This window comes from Bos grunniens, chromosome 9, assembly GCF_055505025.1.
Source record: "Bos grunniens cultivar Pamir isolate PY7600 chromosome 9, Bosgru_T2T1.0, whole genome shotgun sequence".
Classification (NCBI taxonomy): domain Eukaryota; kingdom Metazoa; phylum Chordata; class Mammalia; order Artiodactyla; family Bovidae; genus Bos; species Bos grunniens.
In genome coordinates this window covers 57,356,636-57,380,879 of record NC_141173.1, presented here as the reverse complement: position 1 = coordinate 57,380,879, position 24,244 = coordinate 57,356,636, and the positions used below count along the sequence as shown (strand labels likewise).

General features: G+C 37.7%; 1 pseudogene; it reads left to right on the top strand.

Annotated features, from left to right (window-relative positions):
- The first annotated feature begins 21,599 nt into the window (after positions 1-21,599).
- LOC147365988 (activator of 90 kDa heat shock protein ATPase homolog 2 pseudogene) lies at positions 21,600-23,914 on the top strand (annotated as a pseudogene).
- The last annotated feature ends 330 nt before the right edge of the window (positions 23,915-24,244 follow it).

The window sequence follows — 24,244 nt, the reverse complement described above, 5'->3', positions numbered from 1 at the left end:
TAATACATTTGTAGCCATTTTTCTTTCTAGTCTGTTTACCAATCCTTTCCATAACAGGTCCACACTGTTGACCTGAGATTACTTTTTTTTTTTAATATACATTTTATTACACACTTTCCATTCTAAAAATTCAAGAGCTTTCTCACCCCAGTGTTTCCAAACTAGGGGTTACCAGTAGGTAACCTCTCTCTTTCTAGGAGAGAAGAAAGGCAAGACAGGGGTACATGATTAACAGGTACAAACTACTATGTATAAAATAGATAAGCAACAAGGATATACAATACAGGGAGTTATAGCCATTATTTTGTGAAAATTTTAATGGAGCATTATCTGTAAAAGTACTGAATCATTCTGTCATACACTGAAACTAATATAATGTGGTAAATCCACCACACTTCAGTAATAAATAAATAAGTAAATAAAACCCTAGAGTCTCCAAACAATTAGGCAATGAAATCTTGACTCATCACACTAACACATAAATGATCCTAATACATCAGTTTTTTGGTCAGCCACCTACAGCTATCTTCGATTCTCCCATTCAGCCACAAGTTTGATGAGTTTATTATGATTTTTCTTGCTTATCTGTATGGGTACCTATTTTTCCCTCTGTGCAGAATACTGTTTCCTTTCTTCTTCACTTGAAAGAACCCTAACTATACCTCCAATATCAAGTCCAGATATTATCTCTTCTGTGTAGTTTTCCACTATGTTCCAAGGACGGTGAGACCTCCCTCCTGATTTACCCATGACATCCTATAGGTCTGATTCTTCCACTGCGTGACAGCCCTTAAAAGTCAGACAACTCACCACAGTATTCTTCCCTGGAAAATCCCACATACAGAAGAGCCTGGCAGGCTACAGTCCATGGGGTCACAGAGTCTGACATGACTTAGAGAAGAAACAACAATAAAAGGCAGACAGATGCTATTCATATATCCTCACTTGCCAGCACTACCAGTGAATTAATGATGCCATCTTCTCAGTACATGTTGCTTTTGATTTTCATAGTTCTTTCAAGCACATTGTTTCACTTTATACTTTCAATAAGTTTGTAAAGTATTATACAGCAGATTACATTGTCATGTAATGCAAGGAAATTGAGTTTTAAAGTCAATAAGTAACTGTGACTTTTTGTTTGTTTTAAATAATGTTGATTTAAAATATTATGTTAATTTCTGCTGTACAGCAAAGTGCTTCAGTTATATTTGTATATGCATTGTTTTTTAATATTCTTTTTCATTATGATTTATAATAGGGTGCTAAGTACGGATCTCTGTGCTATACAGTAGGACCTGTTGTTTGCAGTTTTTATTATTAAACATAACATTTAATCTCACATATATATGTGTGTATTTCCCCCCCTGCTGTGGGATAGAAACAAAAATTTCTCCTTTGTACATAGATGGTTTTCTTTGAATAATCATTAAGGATCAGTATATTATAAATCAAAAATCCCTTAGCTTTAATTTTTTTTTCATTTTGATTCTACCTCATCATGTCATAAACTATGTCTTGACTGATGATCCAACCAAGGTATTATAAAACATTTTACATAGGTGCCTTAGGATAATGATTTATGAAATAATCTTTGAAGTCAACTTCTATGAATGGAGAATGCCAAAAGTCTTAGTACAAAAGTCCTAATAGATCATATCCTCTGTACACCTTGGGGAGGCAACTATAAATTTATTTTGATAGTGTCGATGTCAGTCAGTATTGTTTTATTTCTTTTTTATGCAAAAGACTGAGAATTAATATAAGTGAAAACCTGTGAGTACTAGAGCCAAATACAAAAAAACCCACAAAAAACAGTTAATGTAGTCTCTGCATTTCTGTGTTGAAAATAAACCAAATTTTGTTTTCATCCTACATGGGAGGGAGAGGGGAAGAATAATATTAACCAAATATATTAACTCAGTTTTCTTTTCAGAAACTGTAAGAGTATACATAGGAAAAATAATGAGAGGAAGAACATTCAGGCATTCGTAGGACTCTAAAAGGAAAAGCAAATGACAAGATAATGGGTTTTATGAGATAATACCATATTTTCCTGTATACAACGTTGCTTTCATTGCTTCCATAATAGTTCCAAGGTTTTGTCCTGGTTCATTCACATTTCATCAACCAGTCCCTATTTGTGTGCATAACCCTGTATTTATATGCAGATACCTGGAATCTGTTAGGGACCTTCCTCTGACTGTGTATAAACAAATATATCTCCTTATCTGAACATTTAGAGCAAAGTTTGGTAAATAGTGCAAGATTCAGGAGGGAAGACATAAATCAAAACTAAAATCATAATTTCAACACCTTGAACTCTTGCTATATATTTTGTCATTCTTGGGCTTTACTCAAATGGTTACTACTACTACTAAGTCATTTCAGTCGTGTCCAACTCTGTGCGACCCCATAGACAGCAGCTCACCAGGCTCCGCCATCCCTGGGATTCTCCAGGCAAGAACACTGGAGTGGGTTGCCATTTCCTTCTCCAATGCATGAAAGTGAAAAGTGAGAGTGAAGTGGCTCAGTCGTGTCCGTCTCTGTGCAACCCCATGGACTGCAGCCTACCAGGCTCCCCCATCCATGGGATTTTCCAGGCAAGAGTACTGGAGTGGGGTGCCATTGCCTTCTCCAACTCAAATGGTTAATGAGATCCAAACTATTTTAAATTCTTGTCTCTAAAATCTAAGTGGGATGCAGCTACATTTGAGTAAAGAGCTATTAAAATGATGAAATCATTATATTGTATTCAAGGATAAAAGACATTGTAAATATTTAGTCTTTCACAGTCACAAACCACTTAAATGGATGACTATAGTCTATTCATTGGTTTTTGATTCTAATCGCCTCCAGGAAATGTCAAATTCACATACTGTCTCAGAACACAAGATTTAGCTTTTGGATTTTTAATTTACTAAAAGATGTGTAAAAGCACACTGTGATCTAGCTCCCTATTGGCTCCACATCTGTGTAGTATTATATACAAACAATATTTGAGCTAACTTGGGCCTCACCATAGGCTCACAAGCTCACTAGCTTGAATGTAATTAATTTTTTTTAAGAGACAAAAAACATGAAGGAAGACAAGTTGGAGAAGCACTGTTTTCAGCAGTAATCTTACATGTGAAGTAAGGCTCCAAGTTGCCAAAATGGAATCTGGAAATAATAAATCATAATTGTTCTGAAAGTGATTAACGCTAGGTGACAGCCAATGTTCTTTTGATAAAATAGTACTTATTCTGATTCTACAATTCAGTAGACAGGAAATGGCTCACTGTTTGGTAATGAATTAACTCTTGGAGGGCTACAGTAATTTCAAAATATAAACCACAAAAATGTCTAGGATGCCAGGAGATGAACGATGTCCATGGGTGGCAGACAATTACTCCTTTTCTATCACTGTCTCAAGTTCCTCTTGCTTTTACTCTTTTCTATCTGCAGATTTTTTTGGACTACTTACCTGTTGCTCAAGAAGTTACTTAAAAATTGACTCTGCTGATTTGGCTGTATCAGAGAGGAAGTTATTTAGTAATGGCATGGCAGTACTCTCTGGTGGCTTTTCAGCTTGCAGAAGTTGCATACACACGCACACACATGAAGGAAACTCAAATTTATTGAGTATCTGCTGCATATCATGCACAAATTTTGTGCTTTTAAAAAAATCTGATAATAAATAAATGTAAGGCAGATTTCTCCCAAATTACTGTTTAATATAAGAGCTTTTTCTTACATTCAGGTCCTTATAAGTTTTCTATATTATGGATGGTCTCTCCATTATTTATTTATTATTTATTAAATTTAAAATTATTTTTTTCTTCCAGTTTTATTGAGATATAATTGATATTGAACATTGTAAAAATTTGAGTCTACAGAGGTGGTATGTTTTTTAACATAGGTCTTAGTAGTAATTTTTTAGACCTGTCTTCTCAGGCGAGAGAAATAAAAACATAAACAAATGGAACTACATCAAACTAAAAGGCTTTTTGCACAGCAAAAGAAACAAAACAAAAAGTACGTCTACTAAATGGGGGAATATATTTGAAAACAATATATCATAAAAGGGGTTAATATCAAAAGTATAGCAAACAACTCATGCAATTGAACATAAAAAACTCTATTAAAACATAGGCACAGAATCCGAATAGACATATTTCTAGAGAAGACATATATATGGTCAATAGGGACATGAAATGATGTTCAACATCACTAACCATTAGGGAAATGCAAGTCAAACCACAATAAGGTATCTGCTCACACCTGTCAGAATGGTTCTTATTAAATAGACAATAAACGACAAATGGTAAAGATGTGAAGGAAAGGGAACTCTACTGCATTTTTTATGGGAATATGAATTGGTACTGCCACTATGTAAAACATTATGGAGATTCCTCAAAAAATTAAAAATAGAGCTATATCATAAGATCCAGGAATTCCACTCCTGGGTATTTATCCAAAAACATGAAAACACAAATTAGAAAAGATATATGTACCCTATGTTCAAAGAAGCATTATTTACAACAGCCAAGATATGGATGCAACCTAAGTGTCCATCTAGATGAATGGATAAAGATGTGGTATTATGTACAATGAAATACTATTTGCCCGTAAAAAAGAATAAAATCTTGCCATTTGCAAAGACATAGATGAACCTAGAGGGCACTACGTTACATGAAACAAGTCAGACAAAGACAAATATTATATGAATTCATTTACATGTGGAATCTAAAAAACAAACAATGAACAAAAGTAACAAAACGGAAACAGAATTATAGATACAGAGAACAGGTGTTTGCCAGAAGGAAGGGGGGTGAGTGGGTGAGAGAAATAGGTAAGGGAGATTAAGAGATACAACCTCTAGTTGCAAAATAAATGAGTCACAATGTGAAATGTAAGATGTGGAGAACATAGCCAATAATTATGTAATATCTTTGAAAAGTGATTAATGGTAATGACTTATTGTGATGATTATTTTTCCATGTATAGAAATGTCAAATCACTATGTTGTGTAACAGAAACTATCAGAGCATTGTTAGTCAATTATACTTCAAAAACAAACTCATAGAAAAAGAGATCGGATTTATGGTTACCAGAGGTGGGGATGGGGGAAGGAGAACTGGATGAAGGTAGTCAAAGGGTACTGACTTCCCATTATAAGTACTAGGAATGTAACATACAACATGATAATTATAATTAACACCACTGTATGTCATATATGAAAGTTATTAAAAGAGTAAATCCTAAGTGTTCTCATCTCAAGGAAAACAATTTTTCTATTTAATTTTATATCTATAAGATGATGGGCATTCACTAAATTTATTATGGTAATCATTTCACAATGTATGTAAGTCAAATCATCTTGCTGTACACAAAGTATTTATTGATACTATGTAATAAGGTGGGACACAGGCAGAGAAATTTCCTATAATTTGTCAAATGTAGTCATTAAAGTTGCAATTAGATCTTGAGAGTTCGTGATTCCTGGAATACAAAAACAAAAAACAAAAAACACCAAACAAGACTGGGTCCCTATCATCACACGGTATATTTATATGCCTTTTTTAGACACTCATCTCCCTATTCCACACCACACTCCTTATACACAACATTGCCAAGCCCAGGCTGTTTCTTTCCACAGGCATAACTTAAATCCATCTGGAAAATGATTTGATCTGTAGAATGCATATCATTTTAAACTGGACAGAAGAATAAAGCCTTGGAAACAAAACAGAGTGTGGTTATAGTAGTCCAAGTTAAAAATGAGCAGAGCATTAGCAAGGGCTTGGCTGCTAGACTACTGTGGTTATTAATGAACACATGCTCTTTCCTCAACTGGGGAACTGCTTCTACTTTTTGTGGTTATGGGAATAGGAAATGGAAGGAGACAATGCTTTACTGGCAGACACATTACTGACCCTTCAGAGGCAGCAAGAATAATGAGTAGAGAAGGTTTTAAAGAGGACAGTCCTGCCAACCAGAGTAATTGCTGCAGGAAGGATTCCTTGGACATGATGGTGACTGGGTTGGGTCACCTTCAATCAGAGTAGGGTGGATCAACCAAGGGTCTGGTGAATAAAATCATCCTAGAATGTTGAAATCACTGAATACAAAGTAAAGGCATCCTGATTCCTTTCCATTTGTGAGTCAAGGTAATTTGAGGGAACTAATCGTTCACTTCACTTATGACACATTTTGACAGTCACTTGCTACTCATATATCTGATATGGTCCTGTGTTCTGATATTCATTCTGTAATCTGAGTATGTCTTGATGTTTTGGTTTAATAAATATGGCTATCAAAATAACATAGAATGCAGTTTTTAGATTAGTATAACTCTCCAAGATAACATTTAAAATAGACAAGATGTTCAGTTTTTTTTTTTTTCTTAAATTACACATTTTAGTAAATACTTTGGACTGGAAAGAAACCAGCACTAAATTTATGTTTTTAGATTTGATGGTTTGCTTTTTGCACATCTCTGAATTATTTGCTTAGAATTAGATTCTAATAAAACACGTATTTGGAACTAGAGTCAATAAATATAATAGATGAAACAGGCAAAGAAAGAATAAATAATGGAAGAGGATAAATAAAATTAAATTAGAAAGCGAGCCAGGTTACTGTAGGCTAAATAATTTCTAGAAGCGGCTTCTCCTTGGGAGTTGGTGCTGTTTGGTGTTTTTCCTCCTCTCTCTTTCACTTTGACTCCGGGAGCCCAGAGAATAGCTCTGCCTGGGAACAAAAATATAATTAAGAGAGTCAGGCAGAGGGACAAACCGCCCCCACCTCTGACACTTGGAACTAGAGGCATAAGTGGATAATTTCTGAAGCAAGATGGCTTTTGCAGAACTATGTTTTTGAGATGTTTAAAATTCTTCCACTAACAATATATGCTTCCACTTGTGATGTATTATTAAATTCAGAGCAGAAATTTATCAGGGGTTTTTAGGGCTTCCAAAAAACAATTTGCTTAAATGAAACTGCCCCTGGAAAGGGTCATGACATTATCTGCAGACACTTGGGCAGCTTGCTCTGTAATTGTTTTAGAAAACCTTGCTTTCTGGAAAGAGAAAATAAGATGATCCTTTCAGGAGCTACGGGAAGAGAAAACTAGGTACCTCACGTAGGAAGAAATGGACGCAGAAAGGAATCAGAAGTGGCCTTTCCCTGGATCTCTGTCTTTTCTGCAGTGTGCCCCACTCTGACAACAAAGGGGTACAGCTCTCGCTGATCGTCCTGATGACATTATTGGCAGTCAGCTGAATGTCTGCACAGAGAATGCCACAGTCACGGCAAGGTTGCTTCTGTATTGAAAAAGCAGAAAATAAGGTCCCGGCACTCCATCAGAAGAGATGTGTTTTCTAACAAAAGAGGAATGCTCAGTCAGAAGAGTTCTTGGAAATTTTCCCTCTGCAATGAAGCCTGGTGAATGGTTTGAGTTTCTCCAAAATTACTTGAAATGTAGCTGCTGGGAGTCTGTGCTGATGGCTCCAACTTTACTTTCAACTTCGCATTTTGTTGGATGCTTCCCTCAAGTCTTCCGATGTAGTTCTGTCATTAGTCTGGGCTGGAAGGTTTATTATTTGTTTTGACAGTCACCAGCCTATTTTGTCAAGCAGTACACGTTACTGCTCCATTTGACAGGTGTTACTCTCAAAATGCTTCAGTTTCCTTTCTCCCTCTTGGAGTGAGGTTTCTGTATCTGCTGTCTTGTTTACCTTCCCAAAGGAAGCACAGTACATTTTGTGGTTAATAAAAGCTTTATTTTGTTGCTACCTTTCAGTAACAGGTTAAGCAGACACCGGCCAAAAAAAAAAGTCTTTTTGTGATATAATCTAAATTTTGATGATGTGCTTAAGCTGGTATCCAGTGGAAGCCTAAAAAAAAAGAAGAAGAAGAATAAAATGTAGTGAATGTAATGTAAATAGGGGCAAGACAGTAGTGTCATTTCACCTACAATATACATATTGTGAGTACAGAGATCAAAACAAGCTTTAAGCTTAGCGGCTTGAGGTTTGGATAAAAGGAAATAAGATGCATAACATATTCCAACTCTCCCAGAAGAAAATGTGGTTGGAGATGGTTATGTAGAAGAGGACACCCGCTCGGGTACAGAAGTCAGGCCTTTCTGAGGAAGATGGCATGTGAATTCATTTTTAAATGCAAATAGTAATACAGACAAAAGAAAAGAGCAGAGCCTTCTAAATCGGTGTCAATATACAGGTGGGAACTTAATTTTGAGTATGCCAGTTATAACCTATTATGAGACATTGGGGAATCATTTTTCCCTGATATTCATGGTTCATCACCATAACCCATTCAATTCTCTAACTTCCTTTTCTGCTCAAATGTCACCTCCTCAGGAAGCCTTCTCTGATCACCCAATGCAAGCACTTCTCTACTACTTTCTTGGCAGCTCTCTATTATCAAGTCCTGTTTTATGTTTCTTAAAAGAATGATTCAATTCCTGTCAGGAAGAAAAGGCAAATATTTATTAATTATTTACTGTTAGAAGAATCTCTCTTTTAGCAGTACTCAGTAACACTCTACACCTAGTGGACTAAAATGCAACCCATGTATTAATCATGATTCTGTGATTCAGAAACCTGAGTGGGGCTCCTCAGAGATTTCTCCTCTCTGTTGTGTCAGTGGCACTCACTCAGATGGCAGCTGGGCTGGAGGATCAGGATGGTCGCCATCCCCTCATGTTGGGGGCCTTAGTTCTGGGCTGTTGGATGGGGCCTCTTTCTCCAAGGGGCCTCTTTCTCCAGATGGAGAGCCTGGACTTCTTTACCAGAAGGCTCAGTATAGCAAAAGAACGAAAGCAGCAGCTGCAATGTCTCATAAAGCCTAGAACCTTAACTAGCACAGAGTTACTTTTCCCACATTCTATTGCTCAAGTTAAGTCTAAAGCCAACTCATATTCCAAGGGAAAAAAAAATAGGTTCCAATTTTTAACATGAGGTGTTGCATGCATGCACAGGCACAGGAGGAATTGTTACAGTCTGCTTTGCCAACTACTCATTATACCTCCTAGAATTTGAATTTCCAGATGGCATCATTTTGTTGTGTGGAATCAAGAATATAGTTGCTCATTTATTATTATTATTCATTGTGTCTACGTTGAAACCATGTTGAATATCAAACCTACATATCCAAGACTGGTTTTTTAATTAGGGTTTTTAATATCTATCTAATAATAGAAGACTCTTGAGAGTCCCTTGGACTGCAAGGAGATCCAACCAGTCCATTCTAGAGGAGATCAGCCCTGGGTGTTCTTTGGAAGGAATGATGCTAAAGCTGAAACTCCAGTACTTTGGCCATCTCACATGAAGAGTTGACTCATTGGAAAAGACTCTGATGCTGGGAGGGATTGGGGGCAGGAGGAGAACATGGCTGGATGGCATCACTGACTCAATGGACGTGAGTTTGAGTGAACTCTGGGAGATGGTGATGGACAGGGAGGCCTGGCGTGCTGCAATTCATGGGGTCGCAAAGAGTCTGACACAACTGAGTGACTGAACTGAACTGAACTGAATAGTAGAATAACATTTCTTCTTATATTTCCTAGTATTGCTTCAGAAACAATATACACAAATAAACCCATCTCTTCTCTAATTCCAGCTTTTTCTCATAATTCTATCCTATAAATGCTATTATTTCAGACTTTTTATTATCACCAAGGATTTAAAATATGGAGTTATACCTTTCTCTCTTTCTTTTAAAATCAGAGGGAAAGAGAACCACATTTGAAAACTAGCTCTACTTTTACTAGCAGTGTGAACATGAATAAATCACTTAGTCTTTCTGATCCTACTTATTCATCACTTAACATTGATATGATAATTTCTTCCCAGGGTCTTTTGGAGATCAGCTATGAAAAAAACTTTGAAAAGTCCTAAACATATTAAGCACACACCAAATGCAAATTTCCAACTTTATGACATGTTTTCTATAATGCTCATATGCACCATACTTATTGCTAACATTTTCTGTATACACCAAGTGAAGTTGCTCAGTCATGTCCAACTCTTTATGACCCCGTGGACTGTAGCCTACCAGGTTCCACTGTCCATGGGATTTTCCAGGCAAGAATACTAGAATGGGTTGCCACACTATACCTCCATAATTAGACAGTAAACTCCTTGAAGGTAGTGACTCCTCAAATTCTTGGCAAAGGACCATACACATTTAGAACTCCAAACATGATAAAGCCTGTCTATTGACTCAGATTAACAATGATTAAAAAGTTTAAATATTATTTTTGGGGTAGTAAATGTGAATTCAGTGGCTTTTTGGAAAAAAAGACAATATATATTTCACAGTTTTTCATTGTTCTATATATGGCAAACTCTATTGAAAAGAAAACTATATAGGAAAATAAGATGGCTGGTTAGTGTAAAGATGAGCACTGGCTTTTACAGCCAGAGGAAAGTTTTTCAAAACCTGATGCCAGATGTTGGGTCAATCTTAGAAGTTATATTCCTTTTAGTTTTACGTTAAAATCTGTATACCTCCTTTAAAAAAGTCTTTGATATTGCAGCAATTATAATTTTAGGGAAAAAATTCAGAGAGCAAATGCTTTTTTTCCTCCTCTCTGAAATATGATTATTTCAATTACTAGGAGCAACAATTAATCACTAAGTGATTCATCAGCCTGCATCTGGGATTGGAGAGCTGACTTCCTTTCTTTATTCCCATTTTCTGCTCTGTGTGCAGCAAACGTTCTGTAATAGCAAACAAATAACTTTTCCCTACCTTCAGTACCTTTTCTAATACTAGCAGGGAAGAAAATGTTGAGTATTTTTTCCCAAGTACATTTTCCCTTACACATTTCTGAAAGGAATTATAGAATTACAAGTGATGGTCCATTTTGTTGTAAGAATAAGGCATTATAGAATAAATGGTTCCTTAAGATTTGACTTAACTGTTCTTTGCTATTTTTCATTGCACAACTTGTGTTTAAAGAATGGCTAAATCACTCACTTAAAATGGATAATGATTTTCTATTTCTTGGCTACCTGGCATTTGAACTTCATGTGAATAACATATAAAATGCTAGATTTATGTCCATGGACAGAGAACAACTATTAGCAAATTCATTAGTTGGATACTATGTATACTTTTAAAATTTCAACAAGCTATTTCCCCAACTTCTAATCTGTGAAGTTAAAATTAATTTAGAAATGTATCTGATTCATGTTATTCTAGATTTATGCCATATTAGTATATACCCATCTACCCAGTAATGAATCATATTCAAATGTTCCAGTGTTCTGATTACAAGTATGTTGCATTTCCTAGAATTCTGTGAAAGGATATTGTAACCTGTTATGTCATTCCTAGGAGGTGCCAGCAGATTGGCCTGGGAACAGCATACTCACTAGAAAGGGAGGAAATTCACTTAGAGCAAGGTTCTCAATTAAACAATCCACAGACTTAGAACTATCTACAAATGTCAAAGCACAATTTGTGTCATTGGGCATGCTCTTCATCAATTTCTCCAACATATTAAAATAAGTGCTCTTAGTACAAACCAGAATTTCTTTTCAGGAGAGTGCTGAATTGCTTTCTATTTAATCACATTCATTTGCTCACTTAATTAAAGCCCAGTGTGCCTTGAAAATGTTAGCTACAAGATCTGTAGCCTAAGGGTTTTTTTCTCCCACTCTCTGTAATGTAAGTGAAATCCTAATTAGTATATGTTAGTAATTTTATACATGACAAAAACATAGAAGGTTCTGAGATGTTACTCTACCTGTGTGCCAAGTTAGCATGCTACAGTTCATGGTTGCTGGCAGAAGACAGGAGACTTCAGAAGAAAAGGTGTTTATTACTCATAGGAGTAGCAGTTGTCAGTATTTGTGCTGGTGCCCCATAAGACAATGCCGACTGAGCCAAGTGCCTGCACATACACACACACAGTGGTTTGTATACAGGAGTGGGGTTCCAACCTTAGGGAAACTGAATCTTTTATAATGGGCAGTAAACCTGTCTGCTCTTTGCCTCCAGGGGAAAAGCTATCTTTGTCATACTGAGCAATAAACATTCAAGACCTATGGAGACTAGTCTTCTAATGGTATCTACCCCTCCATCCAAAACTGTCTTGATATCTGGAAAATTTTCCTCTGAGTACAACCCTCTGTCAGCCACATGATTAATCTGGCTGATAGAGATTAGGACTAAATCTGTTCAATTTGGCTCATATCACATTTCATTAAGGCTGATATCAACAGGACTCTGAGCAGCTGGATGAGGAAATATGCATTATTACCCTCAACTGTCCCTCAACCAGCTGAACAAATCTCATAAACCATCTGGATCTACCTCAGAAATCTAGGTGTGTTTTTTTTTCCTTTAATTCCACATTGACTTTTCAAATTGTCCCATGGCCTTAGTCCAGATACAGCAGGAGTTTTAAAGATTACACAGACTTTACCTTGGCACTCAAGGAGCAAATTTAGGGGCAATATCATCTATCACAAGCTTGGTCACTGAGTTACTACTAACCTGAATACATTCCAGGACTGCAGCAGTATCTTTGATCACCTCAACTAATACTGAAGACAAATTTTATATCACTTTTTCTAACTGGGCAACACACATTGCAGGGAAAGCTGACTGCAAGGTGGGTGCAAGTATAAGTCAGTTCCCTATCCAGGGAGCTCCCCAAGTCATCATTTTGGGAAGACGGTACAGTCATTCAAGGCCTACATTATCCTAGGGGAATTTTCCTTAAAAACTTGGAGGTCTTTTATGACCATTCCTAAGGTTATAATCAACATTTAGGGGAGAAAAGCTAATGTTTGAATTTCCACACAAGACATATAGTCCTAAGGGTACATGTGCCCTAAAAGAAATGCTACTGGAGTCACTAAAGAGGGGTCTACATCAGCCGTCCCCGGTGTTTTTGGCACCAAATCCTAGTTCCATGGAAGAAAACTTTTCCACAGATGTGGCAAGGGCCGGGGGCGTGGGGGTGGAGGGGATGATTCAAGCACATTACATTTATTGTGAACTTTATTTCTATTATAATTACATCAGCTTCACCTCAGATCATCAGGCATTAGATCACAGAACTTGGAGACCCCTGGCCTACATCATCCAGGTACATAAGTTGACTCTGTTCCAAGGTGGCCTCATACCCAGCTAGTAGACTTTAAGGCTCTCAATTCAATTTGAAAAACTGAGTCTAGTTATTGTTTTTGAAGGTAATGCCTAAGGACAGTGAGCCCACTGTCTCCTGCTCATCTGCCTCATCAGCTGGGCAGCTTTTATACACTCTGGAGCACCACTGAACTACAGTGCTTGGCACAGGGTGAAGTGGATACTAAAGGTGTTGACAGGAATTTTACTGTGAATTGTAGAGAATAGGGCTGTTATCTGCCCCTTTGGTAGACTTTTTGGTTATTTTAAGAAATTTGGCAATCAGTTGGTACCAGACCTGCTTGCTGGGGGATAACAGATCCTGAAATCAATTAAATTTAAGTGCTCATTAATTTGGGAGCGATGCACTTTTCTTGAGGAAGACTCTAGGGATAGCTTGAAAGAAAAAATAAAATCTTAATGTCACTTTCTCATCCATGCCTCCCATACTCTAAGATGTTTCCTCTGCAGGTTTCAGAATGATGCTCTTCCTCCACTGCCATAAAATATCTATGTCATATTACAGTAGCTAAAACTTCATCTTTTCTCAACTATTCCCTACTCACATTCAGAAAGGATAAATACAAAATGACAAAGACAATTTAATAGAACTTACAGAGCCCTGTTGTGTCTCTTGCTCTGACCAGTGTGGTCTACTGTAGGGGATCATGGCAAGCAGTGTTCTCAACCAAGTTGTCATTATCTTTGTGACTTAACTATGTCACTGTTGCATGAGGCATCTCTAGGTAGAGGGTACCACTCTTTGCTGGAGATTCCGATCAGCAATATCATCAGTCACGGAGGTCAGTTGTGTAGAGACCATGCAGGGCTCACTGGATAGCTTCTAATCCACCCTTTTGGTCTGGGTCCCATCAAAGGATGAATGTTTTTGAACTAACTGATATAATGTTACAAACAGAATGCCCACTTGAGTTGTGTATAGTCTTTAATACTCAAAGTGTCAGTTGCTCAGTTGCGTTGGACTCTTCAACCCCCTGGACTGTAGCCTGTCAGATTCCTCTGTCCATGGAATTCTCCAGGCATGAACACTGGAGGTATAGCCTTTCCCTTCTCCAGGGGATCTTCCCAACACAGTGATCAAACCCAGGTCTCCCACATTGCAGGTAGATTCTTTACCATCTGAGCCACCAGAGAAGCCCCAATAATATTCAAAGAATTCTATAAATTGTTGAATCTCTATGTGAGGAGTAGCAAAGAGACAGTAGTTTTTCCTTCATTGCCAGAGGGTTTGAGAGCTTTGATATATTCTCACACAATCCCAAGATACTCCTTGGCTATCTAGCCTCTAAATTTCGTTAGACTTTATCAGCTACTCTTGCTGGGAGAAATGTGGTAACACTGAAGTTAAGGCTGTTCACACTGAAGCCTCAGACTTGCTGACCCACAGGTTGTCATCTATTTAGTGAAAAATTCAGACTTCATGTGGTAGAGATATTAGTGTTATCTGGGCCACGCCCTGAAGGCAAAAGACTGGGAGGACTGTAAATGTATATTGAAGGCCTTGCTGAGTGAAGGGACATTGGTTTTGATCCTTGGGTGACAGCAGGATGCAAAAGATGGTGTTGCCAATGTTTAACAAAGCATACCGAGGACCATTAGTCTGTGCAATGAATTTATTTGTAGGGCTATAGTAGCAATAACAAGATTCAGTTGGTAATAAGCCACCATAAGACTCCATCTCCCATTATGATTTTTCGTTGGCTGCACAGGATTATTGTTTTGATTTTGTCCATCCTTGCTGTCTTTAAGACCTTAAGACTGTGATTTCTACTTGTTATCCTTGGATTATATTTTGTTTCTGTTGGACAACCTTGGAGTGGATAGGCAGAGGAGCTTGGAAGTGATTTACATGTCCCATAGTGATTTTCTATATATGATACTTCCTAATTGGGAGAATCTATTCTGGATTTTATAAGTATTCACAGTAAACACATATAAATTAATATAATTGTACACTTAGGAGAAGAAATCACAACAGTATATTGAATTGATCAAAAGGGCCACATCCACAAGGACATATTAACTCTCTTTACCCAATGCGTACCTAGTCTAAATCTCAATACCTGAATCTGGGTATCCCTGTAACTATAGAACCAGGAGGAATTGGGACTCAGTTACCCTTCTCCAAGGGCTTCCCAGGTAGCTCAGTGATGAAGAATCTGCTTGCCAATGCAGGAGTCTCAGGTTCAAGTATTCTTGCCTGGAAAGTCCCATGAACAGAGGAGTCCGTGGTGTTGCAAAGAGTCGGACATGACTTGGCAACTGAGTGTGCATGCACTCTTCTCCAAAAGAATTACACACATTTGAATTTCTTCCTTCCTCCAAATTCCCTTGTAGACTTAGATGGATGTGTATAGCCTTTGGTTTTTCATGGAATCGGGGACACCTAGAACTCATCCAAAATCACCTTTCTCTTTAAAGTGGTTGAAATCAGGTTAATCAGGAGGGAGGAATCAGAGAGCCTGGGGTAATCAAAAGTCAAGTCATGTTTACTTTCAGTTGTGAGCAGAGTGGTGCCCACATACAGCTCAACCAAATGAAGCTTCAATGTTTTCTGTCCACCCAAAGTCATAAAAGAGACCAAGATTATAACTACTGACACCAACTATTTTAGCTTTGGGGAAACTTTGATTCAATTGCCATAGTCACATTGCTTGGTTGAGGCTGTGAGATTTATTCTACTTGGCTGATTTGGATGTTACATATACGGAGGAAACTTTTTTGATTTTACCTTAATCGAGAACATCTGAAATTGAACTATGAAAATAACAACTTAAGTTCTTGCCCAGTTTCAATGTAAGGCCTAAGGGAGTTTTCTAAAGTGGCATCCTTGCTGAGCAAACTTACCAGGTTTCTTTGAGTCCATCTCTTATTTATTAGTGAGTCACTTTCATCAGCATTGTAAAGCTCACCCAGGGCAATAAGAGCCCAAATCTTTGTCAATGCTGCATCTATGGTTTCCCAAAAGAATTTTCTTTCTCACCAGGAATTCCCCTCATGGTAGCAAAGGCCCAATGCACAAAACCCTGAGACCATTTATTGTGATCTCTGAAAGTATCTAGTGTTGGCCTGCTAGATTGCAGAAAGGATTAAGCCATAAGCAACCCTTTTATAGCCATTCTGCCTTAATAGTCATTACACGCCCAAAGTCAAGCATTATATCCCGATGTCTCATCTCCTCAGCCAAACTAACCAAAATTCTACGGTTTGTCTGCTTTTACCCTCTGTGGTAATGAAGTCTCTTCAGTCCATTTCTTTTGAACAAATGGTGGTAGAAATTTCTGCCTGAGGATGATCCAGCTGAGAAACTTCAGTTTTTGCTCTTAGAAGAGAGTAAGCGATACCTTGGGCATCATTTGAGGTTGTGTTTACATTTACTTCCTAGTGCTCGACCTGAAAACATCTCCACAATTCCTGTTAATTAAGAGGAAATAAAATGGAGGATTTTTTATACCCACTTGATCATACATGAACTTTCCTCTTCTCTTTTTAACCAGCCCCCGAGACCTTTATCTTTATTCCTGCAGAAAGCCATATCTCTGCCAGCCTCTCATCCATCAGAATCATGAGGGGTTTGAGGTTTTACTTGACTAGCAACTTACTCTCTGTTATAGATTTTCAGAGAACATAAAAGGTAAATAAGTTAAAAAACAACCCCCTGGGATAAGAGATAAAGGACTTTATTTCCAGTGACAGTAATAGCAAGAGTGTCAGTGTTTTCACAGGTTCCCCAAGTTCCAATTCCCATAGTGCAGCACGAAGAGATTCAGTTGACATCTTGCACATGGTTACAGTATGAGACAAAACATGAGTTACAGAAACCAAATCCTCTGTAATAGGTAGAAAACATGCCTTCTTTTTACCCAAAGACAAACATGTTTTCATTACAGTGGACAGCAACATAAACAAATAAGAACAACAAAAACAATGAAACAAGTGAGTGAGTCTCTCAGTCATGTCCAACTCGGACTGTATAGTCCATGGAATTCTCCAGGCCAGAATACTGGAGTGGGTAGCCTTTTCCTTCTCCAGGGGATCTTCCCATCCCAGGGATTGAACCCAGGTCTCCCATATTGCAGGCAGATTCTTTACCAGTTGAGCCACCAGGGAAGCCCAAGAATACTGGAGTGGGTAGCCTGTCCCTTCTCCAGTGGGTCTTACAAACCCAGAAATCAAACCAGGGTTTCCTGCATTGCAGGTGGATTCATTACCAACCGAGTTATCTGGGAAGCCTGAAACAAAACACAGAACAAAAAATAAAACTGCCCTTTGGTCCAGGGGGAGAAACTATCTATCTCCTGATGCCGTTTGCTAATCTAACATCCTCGAAATAGTAGTCCAGAACAAATGCCTAGGCCTCTACTCAGAAGATGTGCAGAAATGTGAGAAACTCATGGATAACTGTCTCCCAAAAATGTTTCCATATGAAAACGTAGTAAAGGGCATTTTCTGTCTGTGTTTTTGTTTCTGTCTCTGTCTCTTTTCTCTTACAGATATATAAACACACACATACACACACATATCCCAAATGTTGAAGAAAGTTTTTGGAGGTATCTTATAGCTTTAAAATAATTCCCATAAGTTTTACAATAAAATATCAGAATGTTCATATGATATGAGCCTCGGAATTTCTTTAACAGTTAACAAAGCTTAAAAACCTCTTTTTCTGGTAATTATTAATGGGAAATGGAATGAATTCTAACTATCTTAATTACACAGATAAGAAGAATGACTGCAGAGGATAAATGGGAGACTGACATGGGGCAAAATCCAAAGTCACAGAATTAGGAACACTGTGTACAGCTCAGCAGATATCAAGCTGGGGAAATTGGCTGGAATGAGAGAGTTTGGCAAATATTTGAAAAAAGAAAACAATCTGAGTTAAATTTATAAATGAAAAGAAATCCCTTCAGTTAAGGTGATGGAGGAGGAGTGAGGGGAAAGCAGTCCCGCTTCACTGAGCAAGATAATAGTCTGCTCAGAGTATTCTGGACCCTGGAATTTTACAGACTAAAGATTTAAGGTGGCTATAAAAGCATGAATTGTAGTGGTTGACACAGGAAGGATGAATAAGGATATCAATTGAAGCCTATTCAATGTAAGGAAAATCTGGCAATGTTTCAGAGATGATGAGAGCCTAAACTATATATGGAAGAACAAAAATTCCTCTTGGAATTTGTCAGCACAGAAGCCATTTAACTCACGTGGAAGTGAAGGTCTTTGGGACAGCCAGCTATTTCACAGGACATAAAGATCTTCTCTAGTGGGAGGTAACAGGTATAGCCCTCCCAGTGCCTGTCTGAAGATATATGCAGCACAAGTTTAGAAAAATGCTTATTATTATATTATTTTTATTGTGCCATAAATATTCATAGCATCATACCACAGAGGAAAATTGTGCCAAAGGAGAGATAGAATTCCAGAATCAATGAGCTTATGGAGCAATGTAATATGCAGAAGGAACAGAAGGAGAAATGTAATATACTGACTTTTAATTTTTATTTGAGACTGGTGCTCACGGCTATCTAAAGCCAGCCTCATTAGCAGAGGAGCAAAATAAATTATATCAGTACAAGAGGGAAGCAACACTACAAATTCCAAACTCTAGGTTTGACAGATGATTTATTGCATAAATATGATGAAAATGTAACTATTACCATTTATAATTATGCTTAGCAGTCAGGTTTTATTTTCCCTTTGTAAAAATGCACACATGTAATGTACAAGAGACATTGGATAAGGCCAGTTTAATTATCCTTTCAAGAACAAATATCTTTATACAGCCAAGAGTATGACACAGGGTGTACTCATAGGATGGATACTTCCTTTTTGATATTCTCACCTGGGCCTGCCTTGAAAGATAATTAAAAGAGGCAAGTGCAGAAGTTAATTCATTCAGACTGTCTTCCTAAAATGCAGTTTACATCTCAAGAATGAACCCATAATGAAATACATTTCACTTGACTTCAGTTCAGTTCAGTTCAGTCACTCAGTCGTGTCTGACTCTTTGCGACCCCATGAATCGCAGCACGCCAGGCCTCCCTGTCCATCACCAACTCCTGGAGTTCACTCAGACTCACGTCCATCGAGTCGGTGATGCCATCCAGCCATCTCATCCTCTGTCGTCCCCTTCTCCTCCTGCCCCCAATCCCTCCCAGCATCAGAGTCTTTTGCAATGACTCAACTCTTCGCATGAGGTGGCCAAAGTACTGGAGTTTCAGCTTTAGCACTGGAAAAACCACAGCCTTCATTAGACGGACCTTTGTTGGCAAAATAATGTCTCAGCTTTCCCAAAAGTCATCCACTGCCATTGCTCCAAATCATGCTGCCTATGCAGTTTATCTTGCAACAAAATCTAAATTAATTTGTATCTGTATTACAGAAGGTAAATGCAGCTGGAAGGTATGCCTGCGAAAATACATTTGTGTACCTTGTCATATACACAGAAAAGCAGATCTTCCATTGTGAATTCCAACTTTGGGATCCAGTTCTATCAGTAGCTTGTGTAGACATGAGCATACAGTGGAATGCTCTGAATTCTAAGCATGTGAATCCAGTTGATTTTATTTCCAATGTCTCTGAAAACCACTGGAGGAAGGAGTATTGTTAAATAAATAAATAATATAATAGCTAATCCTTAATCATTTTTTACTTATCAGGCATGAGATAAACATTTATATGCAATTTCTTGTTAAGTCATTTTGCAATATTAAAATTATTTCTGATCAATATTTATTGAAATCCTAAGTATTACTGCCCTATACTCAATGATATGCCCTAAACATTGACTTTATATTTAACTTGAAACCTTTAAAAGAAATCTTTAACTTAAGAAAATTTTTTATAATAAAGTATGGTTGAGATATTCAGCTGTAAAGTTGAGATATCGACAATACCATTGAAATTATAATAATGGACTGAATATGAGATTCCAAAAGAAGATAATGTTACATCCTGAATCACCTGTAGCAATTTGTGTTTGCAGGGCACTTTCCCAGGTTGGATTTACACTCTGTGACGCAGGATTCTTGATAAAGATAACTTCCCAATGTGGGAGAAATTCTGTGAGACAGGTACTATAATCTATTATCTCCATATATGTACATGAGGAAAAGCAGATTTTGAAGTTATATAACTTTCCTGAACTCATAAGCTTGCTAAAAGATAGTATCAGCACTTGGGCCAACTTCTCTATGACCTTGGAATGCAAGACCTATACATGATCTGGAAAAATACTTAAATATAGTCTAGGATTCTACAAAGAATGAATCTAAATTTGATTAGAGAAAAAGATGAGGCATGGAATTCAGTTAACTCAGTTTGTCAGAACATATTATTAGAAATGTTTTGTTATGTTTTGTTTTGTTAAAAATATTTCTCCCACATTGGGAAGTTATCTTTATCAAGAATCCTGAGTCACAGAGTGTAAATCCAACCTGAGAAAGTGCCCTGCAAACACAAGTTGCTACAGGTGATTCAGGATGAAACATTATCTTCTTTTGGAATCTCATATTCAGTCCATTATTATAATTTCAATGGTATTGTCGATATCTCAACTTTACAGCTGAGTACTCAACCATACTTTATTATAAAATTTTTTCTTAAGTTAAAGAAATACCTTATAAAGGTTTCAAGTTAAATATAAAGTAATGTTTAGGGCATATCATTGAGTATAGAGCAGTAATACTTAGGATTTCAATAAATATTGATCAGAAATCACAGTCTTTTAATATTGCAAAATAACTTAATAAAATGTATAAATGATCTATATAACAAATGCAGGTAAAAGCTGGACAATTACATGATTTAATTGTGTTCTAATATGTCAGTTATTTTCCTGTGAAAATAAGCTGAACTCTGATTAAAATATTAATGGAATACATTAATCACCACTTCATATAAAAGTTAAAGTATTAAAAATAACTATAACTACAATAACTTGATAATGGATACACAAGATAAAAGATGCAAATTTTAGCATCAAAATTATAAAATCCATGTGTGCATGGGTGGGATAGTAAAAGTGTAAAGCTTTATTTTGCATTTAAAGCTAAGTTGTTAAAGCTTAAAATAAACTGTTATAAATATGAGATATTTTTTGTAAGCCTCATCATAATCACAAAGCAAAAACCTATGTAAATACACGAAAGATATAGAGAAGGGAATCTAAGCATGCCACTACAGAAAATCATCATATCACAAAAGAAGAGAGCAAGGGAAGAAGAAAGAAACAAAGGAATGGACTTAAACTACACACTAGACCAGATGTCTAACAGACATATACCAAACATTCCATCCAAAAGCAATAGAACAGACATTCTTCTCAAGGGCACATAGAACATTCTCCAGGACGGATCATGTATTGAATCTGAAAGAGGCTGTAGCACCTATGTAGACATGACCAAGCAGGGAAAGGGGATCTGCCTTAGATCATGGTGGAGCAGGAGGACAGACTAACAACTGGTCATGGACAGAGAAGGATGCCACCAGTTGATCCAAGGGGAGGTTCTATGAGCTACGGGTGGGCATTGTTACAGACAGTAGGCTGGCTGCTGCAAGGTCAGTGAGCTAAAGCAGGGAGAAGGTGAGGCTTTGTGAAGCAGCTGGAAAGGAAAGTAGATTCTACTTTATGAGTGGAACATTAAACTGGCTAGAAAAAGTATAATTAAGGAATCTAGAGTAAAGCACCAGAGATTGATTACAATATTCAAACTTTCTGAAGAAAATGAAGTAGATGACATTGAGGCAAATGTGAGCAAAACATTTTTTTTTTTTAAGGACCGTATGAAAGCTGCTTGAGAAATTTGTATGCAGGTCAGGAAGCAACAGTTAGAACTGGACATGGAACAAAAGACTGATTCCAAATAGGAAAAGGAGTTAGTCAAGGCTGTATATTGTCACCCTGTTTATTTAACTTATATGCAGAGTACATCACGAGAAACGCTGGGCTGGAAGAAACACAAGCTGGAATCAAGATTATCAGGAGAAATATCAATAACCTCAGATATGCAGATGACACCACCCTTATGGCAGAAAGTGAAGAAGAGCTAAATAGCCTCTTGATGAAAGTGAAAGTGGAGAGTGAAAAAGTTGGCTTAAAGCTCAACATTCAGAAAACGAAGATTGTGGCATCCATTCCCACCACTTCATGGGAAATAGATGGGGAAACAGTGGAAACAGTGTAAGACTTTATTTTTCTGGGCTCCAAAATCACTACAGATAGTGACTGCAGCCATGAAACTAAAAGACGCTTACTCCTTGGAAGGAAAGTTATGACCAACCTAGATAGCATATTCAAAAGCAGAGACATTACTTTGCCAACAAAGGTCTGTCTAGTCAAGACTATGGTTTTTCCAGTGGTCATGTATGGATATGCGAGTTGGACTATGAAGAAGGCTGAGTGCTGAAGAATTGATGGTTTTGAACTGTGGTGTTGGAGAAGACTCTTGAGAGTCCCTTGGACTGCAAGGAGATCCAACCAGTCGATTCTGAAGGAGATCAGCCCTGGGATTTCTTTGGAAGAAATGATGCTAAAGCTGAAACTCCAGTATTTTGGCCACCTCCTGCGAAGAGTTGATTCATTGGAAAAGACTCTGATGCTGGGAGGGATTGGGGGCAGGAGGAGAAGGGGACGACAGAGGATGAGATGGCTGGATGGCATCACTGACTCGATGTACGTAAGTCTGAGTGAACTCCCGGAGTTGGTGATGGACAGGGAGGCCTGAGGTTCTGCGATTCATGGGGTCGAAAAGAGTCAGACACGACTAAGCAACTGATCTGATCTGATCTGATGAAAGCTGCAGGCACTGCCAAGAGCAGGAAGGTTTTTTGAGGTTACCTGACAGAGTCCCTCGGACTGCAAGGAGATCCAACAGTCCATCCTAAAGGAGATCAGTCTTGGGTGTTCATTGGAAGGACTGATGGTAAAGCTGAAACTCCAGTACTTTGGCCACCTCATGCGAAGAGTTGACTCATTGGAAAAGACCCTGATGCTGGGAGGGATTGGGGGCAGGAGGAGAAGAGGATGACAGAGGATGAGATGGCTGGATGGCATCACCGACTCGATGGACGTGAGTTTGAGTGACTCTGGGACTTGGTGATGGACAGGGAGGCCTGGTGAGCTGCGATTCATGGGATCACAAAGCATCAGATACGACTGAGTGACTGAACTGAATTGAACTGAAGGCACTTTACCGTTTCAGCTACTGAAGTGGCTCAGCACACATGCACAAAGGCACTTAGTAAGGAATTTAAGATGGGAATGAATTTACCAACAAAGTTATAACAACTCAGGAATTCTCACTTTTTAAAAGGCAAGTGAATGAGAATATGTTGCAGGCCTCAGCTTTCATGGCATCAGGCATGATTCCCACCGTGGCACTGCACATGATGGAACTATTTGACACATCTGTAGCGAAGCTAAATGGTGTCTTCACTGTGAAGGTCTGGTGCACAAATTTTATAATTGTCCTGTTGTACTAGAAGCTGAAAAGGGAGAGAAATTACAAAGGTTTGATGGGAAAATCACCAGTAAATATATGGAATTGTTAACAAATGAAAATATAATCACAAAGTGGAGATGTAGGAACTAGCCAGAAATTGAACTAGATTTTGTCTCCTATCCAAGGTAAAAGGAATTGCAATTGAAATGTAAAGGACTTCCTATCTGTAAAGAAGGAAACATGAGATTCGGTTGGCAGAGAAGCATTTTGAAGAACAAAAGGTTTACTGCAGAAGACTACCCTAGCTGGTTGAATTAGTTAGAAGATTTTATAAGGACATACGTTTTGTAATCAGAAAGTGTCAAGTTAACACATTCCCTGTTATTATTTTTAAAAAACAAGTTAAAACTCTTAATTCATGTTGGATGAAATTCATGCACTTATACAGAATTTAAAATATTGTTTGAATCTTCATTATGACTAGACTTTGCATTTGAATTAAAAGAGGCAAGCAACCTGAAATCAAGTATTAACCTTACTGCCAATAGATGATCCTCTGGGAATAGATTGAGTCCCTGAGTACAGATGGTTATTTTCCAAGCTAAGCTTATTCTAGGAAAGCTTACTTTCATCTG